The following is a 17,482-nucleotide window of genomic DNA, read 5'->3' as shown; positions in this document are numbered from 1 at the left end:
GGAAGGGGGTTTTGTTCTCCGAAAGTTAGTCAAAATGTATTAAAATTAGTCCAATAAAAAGATTACCTTGTTTACATGTTCTATTATAAACATTTATTAACACAGCTACAATACTACTTTATCCTAAAGCAAAAAAACCTCCGTCCTCAGGCAGCACAAGGGGGGGGGGGTGATCCGCCGCTCCCAGGCACCCCCCGCACCCAAAATCCCCCCCCATAGGCACCTCTTATAACAGTCCTTCTTTCCCGCCCAGGGCAGCCCTCCTCCTCCTCTCCGCACCCCCCCCCCCCCCGTGTCATAACCCTTTTACTTCCCGTGGTGGCAGCTGTTCTGTTCCCTGACAGCCTTGCACTAGTTCATAACGTGATCCTAAAATGTGAGTAATGTCTTTACTGTTATTCTCATTTCTAAGAACTTTCGCTGCTGCAGTCTCTCATTGTAAAGATATATGAGCAAGGCACTGTGGTTAATGTAGTTCATAGGCAGTGCAGCCACACTTGCTTGGTTGTGCAAGAGTTGTTACCACTGGTTGTAAGGCTGCCTGGACCTCCCCTCTCTCTCTCTGCCATACTTGGCTCCTCTGTCTCCCTGCTACCATTTCCTGTTCAGCCTTACTATCTCTGTCCTAAGAGGTCAGCCAGGTATGACCTTTCCTTCATATCTCTAGGACCACCCCTTGCCACCCGATGGCAGGCTCTGTTCCCACTGGCCTCTATCTGCCCCCCCCCCCGAGCCTGTAAAAAGCCCCATCACCTCTTTGTCCTTTCAGCCATGAGGTATGCTAACACCATCCAGCCAGGGGCATGGAGATGACCCCATCTCGCTCCAGACAGCTCTGTCCGGCTGAAAATCCCTGTAACGAACCTGGATTTTTTACCCTGTAAATATCTCCTTCCAAATGAGATATCGCACATTGCAGTCACCCAGCTTTGGACTATTTCTGCCTGTTCAACTATCTTCCCCTCCCCCTGCAATACAACTACCTCTCTTCAGATCTCCACCTCCCACAGCTGAACATCTATCTGTGAGTAAATTATCTGTGATTTATTCAATAAAAGAGACTTTATAAAATAATAGAGACTTCAGGTGATTGCTGCGCCAGGGCTATGCTCCATGATATTGGGGCTTCTAGTTACCAAGCCCCGAGAGTCATGACAGCAGCGACGTCAGTTACTTTACGAAGAAGACACCAAAAGCTCCCCTCCGGCTCCAGCTTCTCCCTTCACTAGTTCGCTCTGCACACAGTGAGTGCCCCGCCTTCGCGATGATGCATTTCCTGTTTCCACGAAGGCGGGAAACTCACTGTGTGCAGAGCGAACTAGCGAAGGGAGAAGCTGGAGCCGGAGGGGAGCTTTTGGTGTCTTCTTTGTAAAGTAACTGACGTCGCTGCCACCATGGGAAGTAAAAGGGTTATGACACGGGGGGGGGGGGTGCAGAGAGGAGGAGGAGGGCTGCCCTGGGCGGGAAGGAAGGACTCAGAGGGACAGGGACCATTAAAGAGAGCAGAGCTGCATTTTGTGGCGGCAGCTGTCAGGTGATAGGAAGGAAGGAACGGAGAGGGCAGGGGAGAGAGGAGAATGTTGGACATGGATGGAGGGTGAAGGGGCAGGAAGGAACAGAGAGGAGGACTGTGGGAAGCTGAGGGAGGGCAGGGAGAATCGCTGGACATGGATGGGAGGGGAGGGCAGGGGAGAGAACAGATTGCTGGACATGGTGAGAAGGGGAGGGCATGGGGGAGAGAAGAGAATTGCTGGACGTGGGTGGATGGATGGAGGGGAGGGCAGGAAGGAACGGAGAGGAGGGCTGCCGGGGAGCTGAGGAAGGGCAGGGAGAATCGCTGGACATGGATGGGAGGGGAGGGCAGGGGGAGAGAAGAGATCGCTGGAGGGAAGGGCAGGGGAGAGAGGAGAATTGCTGGACGTGGATGGATGGAGGGAATGGGACTTGATAAACCACTTTTCTATGGTTTTTGCAACTAGATAGGCTCACTTCCACTTCTGTGTATTAAACTTCCTTAAATTGTGAAGCACTGCGTATGACTGGTAGCGCTATAGAAATGTAGTAGTAGTAGCATCTCATAAGTTTGCTTACTGTGATTTGAGTGTATGGCAATGACGGCCACGCGGGGGAGTGGAAACAGAGATTAACCAAATTGGCTTCCTTGCTTACAGTGGACTAGATAGACTCACTTCCATCTTGTCTATTAAACCTCCTTGCAGCAGCTCATAGGTTCGCTTGCTGTGATTTGAGTGTATGGCAATGACGGCCGCGTGGGGGAGTGGAAACAGAGATTAACCAAATTGGCTTCCTTGCTTACAGTGGACTAGATAGATTCACTTCCACTCTTGTCTATTAAACCTCCTTGCAGCAGCTCATAGGTTCGCTTGCTGTGATTTGAGTGTATGGCAATGACGGCCGCGTGGGGGAGTGGAAACAGAGATTAACCAAATTGGCTTCCTTGCTTACAGTGGACTAGATAGATTCACTTCCACTCTTGTCTATTAAACCTCCTTGCAGCAGCTCATAGGTTCGCTTGCTGGGATTTGAGTGTATGGCAATGACGGCCGCGTGGGGGAGTGGAAACAGAGATTAACCAAATTGGCTTCCTTGCTTACAGTGGACTAGATAGATTCACTTCCACTCTTGTCTATTAAACCTCCTTGCAGCAGCTCATAGGTTCGCTTGCTGTGATTTGAGTGTATGGCAATGACGGCCGCGTGGGGGAGTGGAAACAGAGATTAACCAAATTGGCTTCCTTGCTTACAGTGGACTAGATAGGTTCACTTCCACTCTTGTCTATTAAACCTCCTTGCAGCAGCTCATAGGTTCGCTTGCTGGGATTTGAGTGTATGGCAATGACGGCCGCGTGGGGGAGTGGAAACAGAGATTAACCAAATTGGCTTCCTTGCTTACAGTGGACTAGATAGGTTCACTTCCACTCTTGTCTATTAAACCTCCTTGCAGCAGCTCATAGGTTCGCTTGCTGGGATTTGAGTGTATGGCAATGATGGCCGCGTGGGGGAGTGGAAACAGAGATTAACCAAATTGGCTTCCTTGCTTTGGACTAGATAAGTTCACTTCCACTCTTGTCTATTAAACCTCCTTGCAGCAGCTCATAGGTTCGCTTGCTGGGATTTGAGTGTATGGCAATGACGGCCGCGTGGGGGAGTGGAAACAGAGATTAACCAAATTGGCTTCCTTGCTTACAGTGGACTAGATAGGTTCACTTCCACTCTTGTCTATTAAACCTCCTTGCAGCAGCTCATAGGTTCGCTTGCTGGGATTTGAGTGTATGGCAATGACGGCTATGTGAGGGAGTGGAAACAGAGATTAACCAAATTGGCTTCCTTGCTTACAGTGGACTAGATAGGTTCACTTCCACTCTTGTCTATTAAACCTCCTTGCAGCAGCTCATAGGTTCGCTTGCTGTGATTTGAGTGTATGGCAATGACGGCCGCGTGGGGGAGTGGAAACAGAGATTAACCAAATTGGCTTCCTTGCTTACAGTGGACTAGATAGGTTCACTTCCACTCTTGTCTATTAAACCTCCTTGCAGCAGCTCATAGGTTCGCTTGCTGGGATTTGAGTGTATGGCAATGACGGCCGCGTGGGGGAGTGGAAACAGAGATTAACCAAATTGGCTTCCTTGCTTACAGTGGACTAGATAGGTTCACTTCCACTCTTGTCTATTAAACCTCCTTGCAGCAGCTCATAGGTTCGCTTGCTGGGATTTGAGTGTATGGCAATGACGGCCGCGTGGGGGAGTGGAAACAGAGATTAACCAAATTGGCTTCCTTGCTTACAGTGGACTAGATAGGTTCACTTCCACTCTTGTCTATTAAACCTCCTTGCTGCAGCTCATAGGTTCGCTTGCTGGGATTTGAGTGTATGGCAATGACGGCCACATGGGGGAGTGGAAACAGAGATTAACCAAAATGGCTTCCTTGCTTACAGTGGACTAGATAGGTTCACTTCCACTCTTGTCTATTAAACCTCCTGGCAGCAGCTCATAGGTTCGCTTGCTGGGATTTGAGTGTATGGCAATGACGGCCGCGTGGGGGAGTGGAAACAGAGATTAACCAAAATGGCTTCCTTGCTTACAGTGGACTAGATAGGTTCACTTCCACTCTTGTCTATTAAACCTCCTTGCAGCAGCTCATAGGTTCGCTTGCTGGGATTTGAGTGTATGGCAATGACGGCCGCGTGGGGGAGTGGAAACAGAGATTAACCAAAATGGCTTCCTTGCTTACAGTGGACTAGATAGGTTCACTTCCACTCTTGTCTATTAAACCTCCTTGCAGCAGCTCATAGGTTCGCTTGCTGGGATTTGAGTGTATGGCAATGACGGCCGCGTGGGGGAGTGGAAACAGAGATTAACCAAAATGGCTTCCTTGCTTACAGTGGACTAGATAGGTTCACTTCCACTCTTGTCTAGCAGCAGCTCATAGGTTCGCTTGCTGGGATTTGAGTGTATGGCAATGACGGCCGCGTGGGGGAGTGGAAACAGAGATTAACCAAATTGGCTTCCTTGCTTACAGTGGACTAGATAGGTTCACTTCTACTCTTGTCTATTAAACCTCCTTGCTGCAGCTCATAGGTTCGCTTGCTGTTTTTCGAGTGTATGGCAATGACGGCCGCGTGGGGGAGTGGAAACAGAGATTAACCAAATTGGCTTCCTTGCTTACAGTGGACTAGATAGGTTCACTTCCACTCTTGTCTATTAAACCTCCTTGCAGCAGCTCATAGGTTCGCTTGCTGGGATTTGAGTGTATGGCAATGACGGCCGCGTGGGGGAGTGGAAACAGAGATTAACCAAAATGGCTTCCTTGCTTACAGTGGACTAGATAGGTTCACTTCCACTCTTGTCTATTAAACCTCCTTGCAGCAGCTCATAGGTTCGCTTGCTGGATTTGAGTGTATGGCAATGACGGCCGCGTGGGGGAGTGGAAACAGAGATTAACCAAAATGGCTTCCTTGCTTACAGTGGACTAGATAGGTTCACTTCCACTCTTGTCTAGCAGCAGCTCATAGGTTCGCTTGCTGGGATTTGAGTGTATGGCAATGACGGCCGCGTGGGGGAGTGGAAACAGAGATTAACCAAATTGGCTTCCTTGCTTACAGTGGACTAGATAGGTTCACTTCTACTCTTGTCTATTAAACCTCCTTGCTGCAGCTCATAGGTTCGCTTGCTGTTTTTCGAGTGTATGGCAATGACGGCCGCGTGGGGGAGTGGAAACAGAGATTAACCAAATTGGCTTCCTTGCTTACAGTGGACTAGATAGGTTCACTTCCACTCTTGTCTATTAAACCTCCTTGCAGCAGCTCATAGGTTCGCTTGCTGGGATTTGAGTGTATGGCAATGACGGCCGCGTGGGGGAGTGGAAACAGAGATTAACCAAATTGGCTTCCTTGCTTACAGTGGACTAGATAGGTTCACTTCCACTCTTGTCTATTAAACCTCCTTGCTGCAGCTCATAGGTTCGCTTGCTGGGATTTGAGTGTATGGCAATGACGGCCACATGGGGGAGTGGAAACAGAGATTAACCAAAATGGCTTCCTTGCTTACAGTGGACTAGATAGGTTCACTTCCACTCTTGTCTATTAAACCTCCTTGCAGCAGCTCATAGGTTCGCTTGCTGGGATTTGAGTGTATGGCAATGACGGCCGCGTGGGGGAGTGGAAACAGAGATTAACCAAAATGGCTTCCTTGCTTACAGTGGACTAGATAGGTTCACTTCCACTCTTGTCTATTAAACCTCCTTGCAGCAGCTCATAGGTTCGCTTGCTGGGATTTGAGTGTATGGCAATGACGGCCGCGTGGGGGAGTGGAAACAGAGATTAACCAAAATGGCTTCCTTGCTTACAGTGGACTAGATAGGTTCACTTCCACTCTTGTCTAGCAGCAGCTCATAGGTTCGCTTGCTGGGATTTGAGTGTATGGCAATGACGGCCACATGGGGGAGTGGAAACAGAGATAAGTAAATTTATTTATTTATTTGTTTAATTGCACTTGTATCCCACATTTTCCCACCTATTTTGGAAACAGAGATTAGACTCACTTCCACTCCAGTCTATTGCACCTCTTTGTTTAACCTTCAAAAAGATTTGTGCAGCGCTGGGTTATGGCTGGTGATCGCTGCATACATACTGTAAGCAGTTTTCACAGTTTAACAACGTCCTTCATTGTTAAACTGTACAGCGCTGCGTAACCCTAGTAGCGCTCTAGAAATGTTAAGTAGTAGTAGCGGTCCTTCTGTCATTAAACCTTATTTTAAGCTTGAGAAGAACGCCAGAGCCGCTAAGTTATGGCCCCTGTGACATAATCATAAGGAAATAGGAGGATCCCGGACAATAATCCTCAGTGTTAAGTACATCAGCTGTCTTCTTCTATAAAACATTTATTTTGGAGGATAATATGTCAAATGTCCACATGTAAAGGACTGGGCAAAGAAAAAAATGAATCCCGCTGTATCCCTTTGTTACCTTTAGCCTCATGAGTCCCAGACCCCCCTGGGTCTCTGTAACTGGGGAAAAAAAGGGAGGAACTAGGAGACAGGAAGGAGGGCAGACAGCCCTGGTGTCTTCAAATTACACAGTCTTTGACAAACATCCTATTTTAAGATGTGAAACAGAAACTGAATTACTGCTCATAATCATTTCCTGTAAGAAGCATGGCTGCTGCAAACCCTGCTGAGAGTCTGCGAGATGAAGCTTCTTGTTCTATCTGTCTGGATTATTTCACAGATCCAGTGACCATAGACTGTGGACACAACTTCTGCCGCTCCTGTATCACTCAGAGCTGGGAGGGGAGGGACACAGACTTCCCCTGTCCCCAGTGCAGGGAAACGTCTCAGCAGAGGAACCTCAGATCTAACAGGCAGCTGGCAAATATGACAGAAATGGTGAAAAAGCTCAGTCAGTGTTCAGTGGGACCCAAAGAGGCAAATCTGTGTGAGAAGCATGAAGAGAAACTGAAGCTGTTTTGTGAAGAGGATCAGAAAATTATCTGCCTTATTTGTAGAGAGTCCAGAGATCACAGATCTCACACCGTGAGCCCCATAGAGGAGGCTGTGCAGGAATACAAGGTGAGTGTCAGTAGCTTTAGTATAACAGTGTGTCCTGGGGTCACTGATATCGCACTATGATTCCTATAGTGGAGGAGTTGCCTAGTGGTTAGTGCAGCAGACTTTGGTTCTGGTGAACTGGGTTCAATTCCCACTGCAGCTCCTTGCAACTCTGGGCAAGTCACTTAACCCTCTATTGCCCCAGGTACAAATAAGTATCTGTATATACTATGTAAACTGCTTTGAATGTAGTTGCAAAAACCATAGAAAAGTGCTTTATCAAGTCCCATTTTCTTTTGGAGGCTGTGCAGGAATACAAGGTGTGTGTCAGTTTCTTTATTATCACAAAGTAGAGGAGTGTGGTAGCCGTGTTAGTCCACTCTTAAGGTTATCAATAGAAATCAAACAAAATAAAAAATGGAAAAGAAAATAAGATGATACCTTTTTTATTGGACATAACTTAATACATTTCTTGATTAGCTTTCGAAGGTTGCCCTTCTTCCAGATCGGGTTCTACATGGAATGTTGCTACTCTTTCAGATTCTGCGTGGAATCTTGTCACTCTTTAGCATTCCGGAATCTTGCTGTTCTTTGGGGTTCTGCGTGGAACGTTGCTACTCTTTGAGATTCTGCCTGGAATCTTGTTACTCTTTAGGGTTCCAGAATCTTGCTATTCTTTGGGGTTCTACATGTAGAGAGGTGTGGTAGCCGTGTTAGTCCACTCTTAAGGTTATCAGTAGAAATCAAACAAAATAAAACATGGAAAAGAAAATAAGATGATACCTTTTTTATTGGACATAACTTAATACATTTCTTGATTAGCTTTCGAAGGTTGCCCTTCTTCCTCAGATCGGAAATAAGCAAATGTGCTAGCTGACAGTGTATATAAGTGAAAACATTCAAGCATTACTATGACAGTCTGACAGGGTGGGAGGAGGGGGGTGGGTAGGAAGTACATCAAAGCATTATCACAGTATGTCCTGGGGTCACAGTCACAGATATTTTATTTATTTATTTATTTAATGAATTTGTATCCCAAATTTTCCCACCTATTTGCAGGCAGAATGTGGCTTACAGAGCCCTGTTATGGCATTGGGTCTGCTTTCAGTGATAAGTTAAAGAGCAGGACAGTAGCTCTGAGTCAGGGTCTTTCTTTGATCTATCTCCCAGGCCAGCAGTAAATGCTTCACACCTTCTTAGCCCAGAGAATCCCGCTTCTAGGGTTTGTCTGGGGGGGGGGGGGAGGGGGGGACTGCAAGGCGCTTTCAGGTAATTGTTGGGGGGGGGAGGGGGGTTGTCACATGTGTGGCTGACTGTCTTTGCTTGCTGGCCAGTTGGCGCAGAGGGAGAGGTTGGGAGACAATGCTAGGGTATTTAGCTTAATTGCTCTTTGGAATGTGTTAGGCAGGGATTCTGGTGCTTGAATATTGGTTTTAGACTTCACTGGAGTTTTCACAGAGTCATGTGCAATCAGGTCAGCAGTATTGCTTCTCTAGCTAAATGCTCACTTGTGTGCAGACCACTCAATGTCAGACTGATTCACTCAAAGCCATAAGATCAATTTATCTTTTCAGTTTGGCCAATCCACACAAGTCCTCTCTCCTCACAAACCCAACATCCCCGGCCTAATCATATGCAGTGCAGAAGGCTCCTTCAGGCACCCTGAAAGGGTCCTCTGCCCCACAGTAATCATTCAGGGCAAGATGCACTAAACTAAACTTTAACGAACAGTTTTCCTACCCTGGCATGCATTAAAGCCCAATTTCCGACGACGACGACGACGGTAGCAGCAAACGAAAACGGAATGCAGATGAGCAAATTGTGTAGAAACCCTATTGAAATGAGATACACTAAAGTTTTCCGCTTGCCCTAACGATGGAAAACTACGGGAAAGCTAACGATCGGGAGGGAGCAAAGGCGCTCGTCAGGAGCGTCCTTTATGGATGGCCTTGCCCCCCTCTTAGGTCGCCACTGCTCCCCGCTTCCTCCTGCATTAATAAAAAATCCTGCACTAATAAAAAATCCAACTTTAAGCTGCCCCGGCCCCCTTCTCTTCCTCTCTTCCTCCCCAGCTCCGCCTCCTACCATGCTCCTGCTCCCCTTGCCGCCGCTGCCGCTTCGGTAATGGAATTCAATCATGCGTGGGATAAACACAAAGGAATCCTGTTTAGAAGGAATGGTTTCCTGGAATCTTAGCGGAGTTTGGGTGGCGACGCCGGTAATTGGGAAACAAAACGGGAGCTGGGCAGACTTCTACGGTCTAGGCCCTGATGGTGACTGAATAGATAGGGATGAGCTGGAGTGTAAATTTTAAGGGGCTTTGAGGTTAGCTTCAGAACTTAGTACAAGACAAATGCTGGGTAGACTTTTACGGTCTGTGCCCTGAGAAAGGCAAGGAGAAATCAAACTCAGTATCACATACCATGTAAAATGAGTTTATCTTGTTGGGCAGACTGGATTATTATTATTATTTGTTGCATTTGTATCCCACATTTTCCCACCTTTTTGCAGGCTCAGTGTGGCTTACAATGTTCCGTTATGGCATTCACCATTCCAGAGTAAAAAGTTATAGTTGGAGTTACATGGAGAATAGGATAATAGGCATAGAAGGAAACCAGTTAGAATATAAAATAGAGTGGTGATGTGTTGCAGTTTTTTTTTTTTTTTTGTTACATTTGTACCCTGCGCTTTCCCACTCATGGCAGGCTCAATGCGGCTTACATGGGGCAATGGAGGGTTAAGTGACTTGCCCAGAGTCAGAAGGAGCTGCCTGTGCCTGAAGTGGGAATCCAACTCAGTTCCTCAGGACCAAAGTCCACCACCCTAACCACTAGGCCACTCCTCCACTGTTGCTACTATTTGAGATTCTACGTGGAATGTTGCTATTCCACTAGTCGGCCCTTGCAGATCACCAATGTGGCCGCGCAGGCTTCTGCTTCTGTGAGTACGTGCAGGACGTCAGACTCACAGAAACAGAAGCCTGCGCAGCCTTCTACATGGAATATTGCTAGTGGAATAGCAACATTCCATGTAGAATCTCAAACAGTAGCAACATTCCATGTAGAATCTCCAATAGTATCTATTTTATTTTTGTTACATTTGTACCCTGCGCTTTCCCACTCATGGCAGGCTCAATGCGGCTTACATGGGGCAATGGAGGGTTAAGTGACTTGCCCAGAGTCACAAGGAGCTGCCTGTGCCAGGAATCGAACTCAGTTCCCCAGGACCAAAGTCCACCACCCTAACCACTAGGACACTCCTCCACTCCAGTTACAATTATTGATCGATGTTGGACAGTACAGGTCTTTATCTGCCGTCATTTACTATGTTACCACTTCTTCTGTGCTCCAGCCCCTCATCCTCTCTTCCCACCCTCCCATGGGTGTAGGGAATGGAAGATGCAACAAGTCCTGGTGGAAGTAAATGCTTCTATGACTGCAGAAGTTTGGCAGCATCAGCAGTGGCCGAAGAAGGTGGATGACGGAATTTGGCAGAAAATCAACACTAGCATTGACTGGTTGGCAACTGTACTGATATTATGTTTTCTCTGATAGAGGGTTAACACTCTCGCTACATTTTCAACACATCACTTGCTTTTTTGACAGTGTTTGGTATTATAATCCCTCCGAAGGGACTTTAATGCTTTACTCACCTCCTCCCTAGGTTTACCTGAGTCAACTGGTGCCTCTGCTCGCACTGAAAGGGGTAGGGATTAAATGGGTCTCAGCTCCTTGTGACTCTCGGCAAGTCACTTAACCTACAAATAAGTACCTGAGTGAATATACTATGTGAACTGCTTTGAATGTAGTTGCAAAAACCATAGAAAAGTGGTCTATCAAGTCCCATTTCCCTTTCCTCCATAGTGGAGGCTGTGCAGGAATCCAAGGAGTGTGTCAGTATCTTTAGTATCACAGTGTGTCCTGGGAAGCTGAGAGATGAAGGTGTGTGTTTTTTATGGAGTTGAATTAGCAGCATTTTGAAGCATATGAGTAGTAAGATCAATCATCAAAACTTGAACCCTGGCTGCTGTCTATTCAGGCATCTTCCATATACATTCAGGGGTCAATATTCAGCCTGTGAGTTGTGGCTCCCCGAAGGAATACAGGTATTGCCAATACTCCATGCTGTACCCAAGAACCTAAACAGATGATAATAATGAATAATCTTATTGAATTACCCCCTCGTAATGCTGTTTCATCTTGTCTTACATTTCCCTATCTGTAGGAATGTGATATATAAAACAATTCACTCTGCTAATTTCTCCTATCAAGGCACCAAAATTCTCTTCCTAAATCAATCAAGTTTACAGCTGATTACCTAACTTTTACAAGTCTTCTAAAAACACATTTCTTCAGTTTGGCCTTTCTGAATACAAAGAACTCTTTTCTTAATCTCGTTTCCCACCTAGTCCTGCCTAATTATGCTCTCACCTATCCACTCCTGAGATAGTCTAAAGCCCTGGTTAGGACACCTTGTTCATGGTTCAGTTTACCTGGTTAGATATGGGGCACTGGAACTGAATATTACTGGTGCCTGCATATCGCTCAGTTCCACCCTGACTCTGCCTCCGTTTCACCCCTCCACTGCTTGGACAGAACTTTTGCCAATATTCAGTGGCACTGTTGGGTTAAGTGCTGTTTAATATTGGCTCATGGCCAGTTTAGCACGATTTAACCAGGCAGAAGCCTATCCTGCCTGGTTATATCACTTTGAATATTGACCCATCAGAATTCAGTTATCTTAAAGACGGGGGCAGGCCCAGGAGGAGACAGACGCGCGACCGAAGCTGGGCGAAGACAGGCATCAGTTTTTGTACTTGCCCGTGCAGCGCCTTCGGACAGAGGAGAGAGGGGCTGCACGGGCCCGGTAAGAGGGAAGGGGCCCAGTGGATGGGGGGGAATGGCGGCGACGACGACCCCAAGAGGGGGCGGGGCACAGGGCGGAGGATGTCAGGAGGCGGAGCTGAGGGGAGACAGAGTAGTGAGGAAGGGAGGGGGGCTGGGGCTGCTAAAGGTATGTTTTGCTTTTTAATTTATAATGCAGAGGGAAGCGGGGGGGGGGGGGGGGATGGCGACCTCGGGGGGGGGGGCAAGGACGGCCATACAGGACACTCCTGACGAGCGCCTTTGCCCCCTCCCGACCCTTTTTATTTTTGTTTTGATTTGGGAGCCACGTGCTTGTGTTTTGACTGTTTGTGGCATGCGCAGAGCAGCTAACAACGCTTGGCTGCTCTGCACATGCTTTAGGGGCCGATTACCGACGTGGATTACGATTCTTTGATACATTGTACTTTTCAATACTGATCCGAGCATGTGTGACTTGTTTTTTGGGTGCATTCTTTGTTTTTTAAAAATCGTTAGGGACTTTAACGATTTAGATTTTTTAACATTTGCTTGATGCATCTGCCTCTCAATCCCTGATTAGGACACCTTGGTCATGGTTCAGTTTATGTGGTTAGATATGGGGCACTGGAACTGAATATCACTGGTGCCCGCTTATCTCTCAGCTCCACCCTGACTCTGCCCCCGTTTCACCCTTCCTCTGCCTGGACAGAACTTTTGCCAATATTCAGTGGCACTGTTGGGTTAAGTGCTGTTTAATATTGGCTCATGGCCAGTTCAGTATGATTTAACCAGGCAGGAGCCTATCCTGGTTATATCACTTTGAATATTGATCCATCAGAATTCTGTTATTTCAAAGAAACGATCTAAATTGGAAGGAACATCTCACATTTACAGTCAAATCTGAAATTGTGGCTATAAAAATAATCACATGCTAATCAATGATGTTTAATGTTCACAGGAAAAACTTAAAATGCACCTGGAGCCTCTGAGAAAGAATCTGGAAGATCTTCTGAAGTTTAAATCTACTGAAGAGAAGAAAGCTGAAGAGCTGAAGGTGGGTGTCTGTGTCTCCTTCTGAGCCAGTTTCTGCAGGGTTTTTGTTCCTCTCACTATATCAATCCCCTGAATCACCTGAATAAGAGAATAATATCATCATTATTATTATTATTAGCATTTGTATAGCGCTACCAGACGCACGCAGCGCTGAACACCTGACACAAAGAGACAGTCCCTGCCCAAAAGAGCTTACAATCTAAATAATACAGACAGACAAGACAGTTACGGGTGAGGGAAGTGATGGGTGAAAAGGAAGGAAGGGACAAGGGGAGGGCAATTGAATAATAATAAATAATAATAAATTGAATAATGGAATTCAATCTGCATGGAAACTATTTCTTGGTTCCTTATTGGCTGAGAACAGGCGGATTCTGAATCTGTAAGTGGAACAAAGGAAAAGGTTAACATTGTATTTCTTGCAGAGAGTTAGTGTGGTGTGGGCTGCAAAATGGGAAAGGAGCACCGGGCTCAGGCTTGAGGCAGTCCAGCAGTTAGGGTGGGGGTCTCTGGGGCTGTTGTGGTGCCAGGAAGGATGGCTGCAGGGCTGAGTGCACCAGGGCCTGTTAGGGGGCAGGAATTGGAGAAGTAGCACGTGCCTGAAAGGGTCTCTGGTGTGGGGAAGCAGAGTAAGAAGTAAGTTCTAGGCCCACTGGGGAAAACATTGGCTCGATCTGGGGGCCGTGCTGGGCTCAAAAGTGTGGCAGCTGACTGGCCATGTTGGAGTGAGTCTGGGAAACCAACTTGAGCACCAGTGGGCCCAAATTCCCTAATTGCAAGGGCGTGAAATACAAGACGCTACACGCGTCAACCTTTTCTCACATGAGCACACAGCTTTGGAATACACTGCCGCGCAACCTAAGAACGATTCACAAACAAGCTTCCTTCCGCAAATCATTGAAGACCCACCTGTTTGAAACAATCTACGGAAAGAGCCAAAACACATAGAGTCCACACTCACTATTCATCAATGCATCACACAACCACTTCTGACCCTCACCCCCCTTAATTCCACATCACCCATACATGTACTCACAGAAATATGTACACCATATGTCTTTGTGTCTTAATTCTGCCCTTTAAGCTTCCCATTGTGTCCTTCCAATGTTTCAATGTCTATGTCCCATTGTTACATTCTTAACGATACTTCGATTGTCTCGCATAACCTGTACAATGTAACCCATAACCAAGTTGTAACAAATGTATTTCCATTATCCATATCTTATTGTAAGCCACACTGAACCCGCAAAGAGGTGGGAAAATGTGGGATACAAATGCAATAAATAAATAAATAAAACAGGAGCTCTGACAAACCCAGAAATGTGTGCATGGGTGCATGATGTTCAGGATCACAGGTCCACGCAGGGCCCATAAAGAAAGTGGAGCTTGGTGTGGAACAGAACCAGGACTCAGTGGGGAGGTCAGAAGTGGGAGTCAGGGCCGCCGAGAGACTGGGCCGGGCCCGGGACAAGCTCCCCCCCCCCCTCCCCCGAAGTCATTGCCACTCCTCCTCAACCCGACCCCCTACACGGAAGTTACGTCAGACGAGGGCGGGACACAGGGAGGGAAGGAGGCCCGAAGGGAGATGATCTGCTGCCTGCAGCGCTTTCACACGGAGGTGAGAGGCACTGTGATTTCAATGCAGGGGGCCCGGCCCGGTGGCGGACGGTCGACGACAGAGGGCGGGTGGGACCAGTGGCGTACGTAGCGTATTTGACACCCGGGGCCTATCATTTTTTAACACCCCCCCTCCTCTATATGAAAGAATTATTTTTAATAATAATCCACGAGTCACACAACAAGGGTGTACCTAGGAAAAGGCAGCATCTTAAACATTGCAGTGAGCGTTAGAACATCAATACACCCATCGTAAAACTAAACAAGACATTAGGGAAAATGATCCTGCCAACACAAAACCATTTCTTTCACATAAAACACAGATACATCCTCACCAAGGATAGAATAAGTAACCACAAACTAAAAACATAAATATGTAGACAAAAATTAAACTGAACCCCCAACAAGTCAGATTCTGCATACAATGCAACGCCACAGAAACAGTGATGCAGTACTGTGCAATAGAAAGACAAATACCAATCACCACTTTACAAATTAACAAACAGAAATAAAACAAAAAAATGAAAAATAAGATGATACCATTTTATTGGACTAATACATTTTTCAATTAGCTTTCAGTGGCCAAAACCTCCTTCCTCAGGTCAGTATGTTACGGTATCCTGTTCTGACCTGATGGGGGTTTTGGTCTCTGAAAGTTAGTCAAAAATGTATTAAAATTAGTCTAATAGATCACCTTATTTTCATTTTGTATTTATCACAACAACTGCAATACTACTTTATCATAAAGGGAAAAAAATTATTTATTTATTTGTTACATTTGTATCCACATTTTCCCACCTCTTTGCAGGCTCAATGTGGCTTACAATACATCATGAATAGTGGAAATAAGACGAGATTAGACATTTGGTATTACAGAAGGATTCTGGGTTACATGATAACGATAAAGCATAGTAGCGATATAACAAGATAAACATTATAAGATAGTTCTGGATACATGTGGGGAATTTCACATGTCTTGATCTTTGTGATATGTCTTGTTGAAGAGATGGGTCTTCAGTAGTTTGCGGAAGCTGGTTAGTTCGTAGATCGTTTTTCGGTTGCGCGGCAGCACGTTCCAGAATTGCGTGCTCATATAGGAAAAGGTTGATGCGTGCGTTAGTTTGTATTTTAAACCTTTGCAGTTGGGGAAATGAAGATGAAGGAATGTGCGAGATGATTTTTTTAGCATTTCTGGGTGGTAAGTCTATCAGGTCTGGCATGTAGACTGGGGCATTGCCATGGATGATTTTGTGAACTAGGGTGCACACCTTGAACGCGATGCGTTCTTTGAGTGGGAGCCAGTGTAGATTCTCTTGTAGGGGTTTAGCACTTTCATATTTTGGTTTTCCGAATACGAGTCTAGCTGCAGTGTTCTGGGCTGTCTGGAGTTTTTTTGAGTATTTGCTCTTTACAGCCGGCGTAAAGTGCATTACAGTAGTCTAGATGACTGAGTACCAATGATTGTACCAGATAGGGAAGATAATAATAATAAATCTTTTTTCTACCTTTGTCGTCTCTGGTTTCTGCTTTCCTCATCTTCTCTTCACTCTCTCACTTCCATCCAGCATCTGCTCCCTCTCTCTCCCCACTCCCTTCCATCCAGCATTTGCCCACTTTCTCTGCCCCTTCCATCCACGTCTGCCCTTTCTCTGCCCCTTCCATCCACTGTTGCACTCTCTTCCATTGTGCGTCTGCCCTCCTCTCCCCCTTTCCATTGGTGTCTGCCCGCTTTCTCTGCCCCTTCCATCCAGCATGTGCCCCCTCTGTCCTTTTTACATGATGCATTCCAACATCTCCCCCTCTCTCCATCTTTATCTCTCCTCTCCCCATCCATCTTCTGCTTTCCAGTATCTCCTATATATTTTACTTTTCTCCATCCCCTGTGGCCTGGTATTACTTTCCCTCCTTCCCCCTTCCTCTGAGGTCTAGCATCACTCTCTGCCTCTCCACCCCCTCTTCCCCTTCAGTCTAGCATTGCTTTTCCTCCTCTGTCCACCCTCCTTTTCCCTTGCCTTGAGGTCTGGGCCGGCTTTGCTCTCCCTCCTCTCCCCACCCCTTCTTCCCCTTCGGAATGGCATCGCCATGGGATCTTCCTCCTCTCTCCACCCCATTTTCCATTTCCCTGCGGTCTGGCTGACATCGCTTTTCCACCTCAGCTCTCTTCACCCCCTACCCCGCTCTGCAGGCCTCCAAGCTTTCCAGACCCACTGGCAGGCAGCATCAGCGATGTAAGAGCTGCCTTTAGCGTGCCCCAGAAGCTTCTCTGTACAGCTTCCCGCATAGGTGGGACGTTGTACAGAGGGGACTTCTGGGGCTGGCCAAAGGCAGCGCTCATATCGCTGACGCACGCTGCCGGAGGTTTGGAAGTTTAAAGGCCTGGAGAGTGGGGTGGGGGTGGAGAGAGAAAGGAGAGCGATACATCGCATTAATTGGAGGGGGCGCTGGGACGGAACCCTATTGCAGCAGCAGCAGCAGCACCACAACCGCCCCGCCCTTGGTACACCACTGGGTGGGACTGCGGCGCCGGGCCCCCTTGGTGGCCCAGGCCTGGGGAATTTTGTCCCCCCCTGCCCCCTCCTCTTGGCGGCCCTGGTGAGAGTGGAGGAAGAGGAGAGCAACAGCGGAGGTCTTTTCATGATTCTGAGTTGGTCAGTGAAGGAAGGTTGTGAGAGCGGAGTGCGGAGAGGAACTGCGATTTTAATTAAGCTCTCGAGTGAATCTAATTAATAACAGGTATGAGAAAAACAAATAATTTGAAACAATTGGAGAGAGGAAGGGTTGTATTTATTATCTAGCTTGTTCTAAGACGTTGTGCTCTGATGAGAGAGAGAGAGAGTGAACGTCGAAGGAAAGTGGGCCTAAAATTGTGCTAATTTGATTTCCGAGAGACATGAAAGTCAGAAA

General features: G+C 46.9%; 1 pseudogene; it reads left to right on the top strand.

Annotated features, from left to right (window-relative positions):
• Positions 1 to 6,646: 6,646 nt before the first annotated feature.
• The window catches only part of LOC115459510, a 35,092-nt pseudogene continuing 24,256 nt past the window's right edge, over positions 6,647 to 17,482 (top strand).

Source organism: Microcaecilia unicolor, unplaced genomic scaffold, assembly GCF_901765095.1.
Source record: "Microcaecilia unicolor unplaced genomic scaffold, aMicUni1.1, whole genome shotgun sequence".
Lineage (NCBI taxonomy): Eukaryota > Metazoa > Chordata > Amphibia > Gymnophiona > Siphonopidae > Microcaecilia > Microcaecilia unicolor.
Note: the sequence above shows the minus strand (reverse complement) of the source record. Positions and strands in the feature narration are given on the sequence as shown.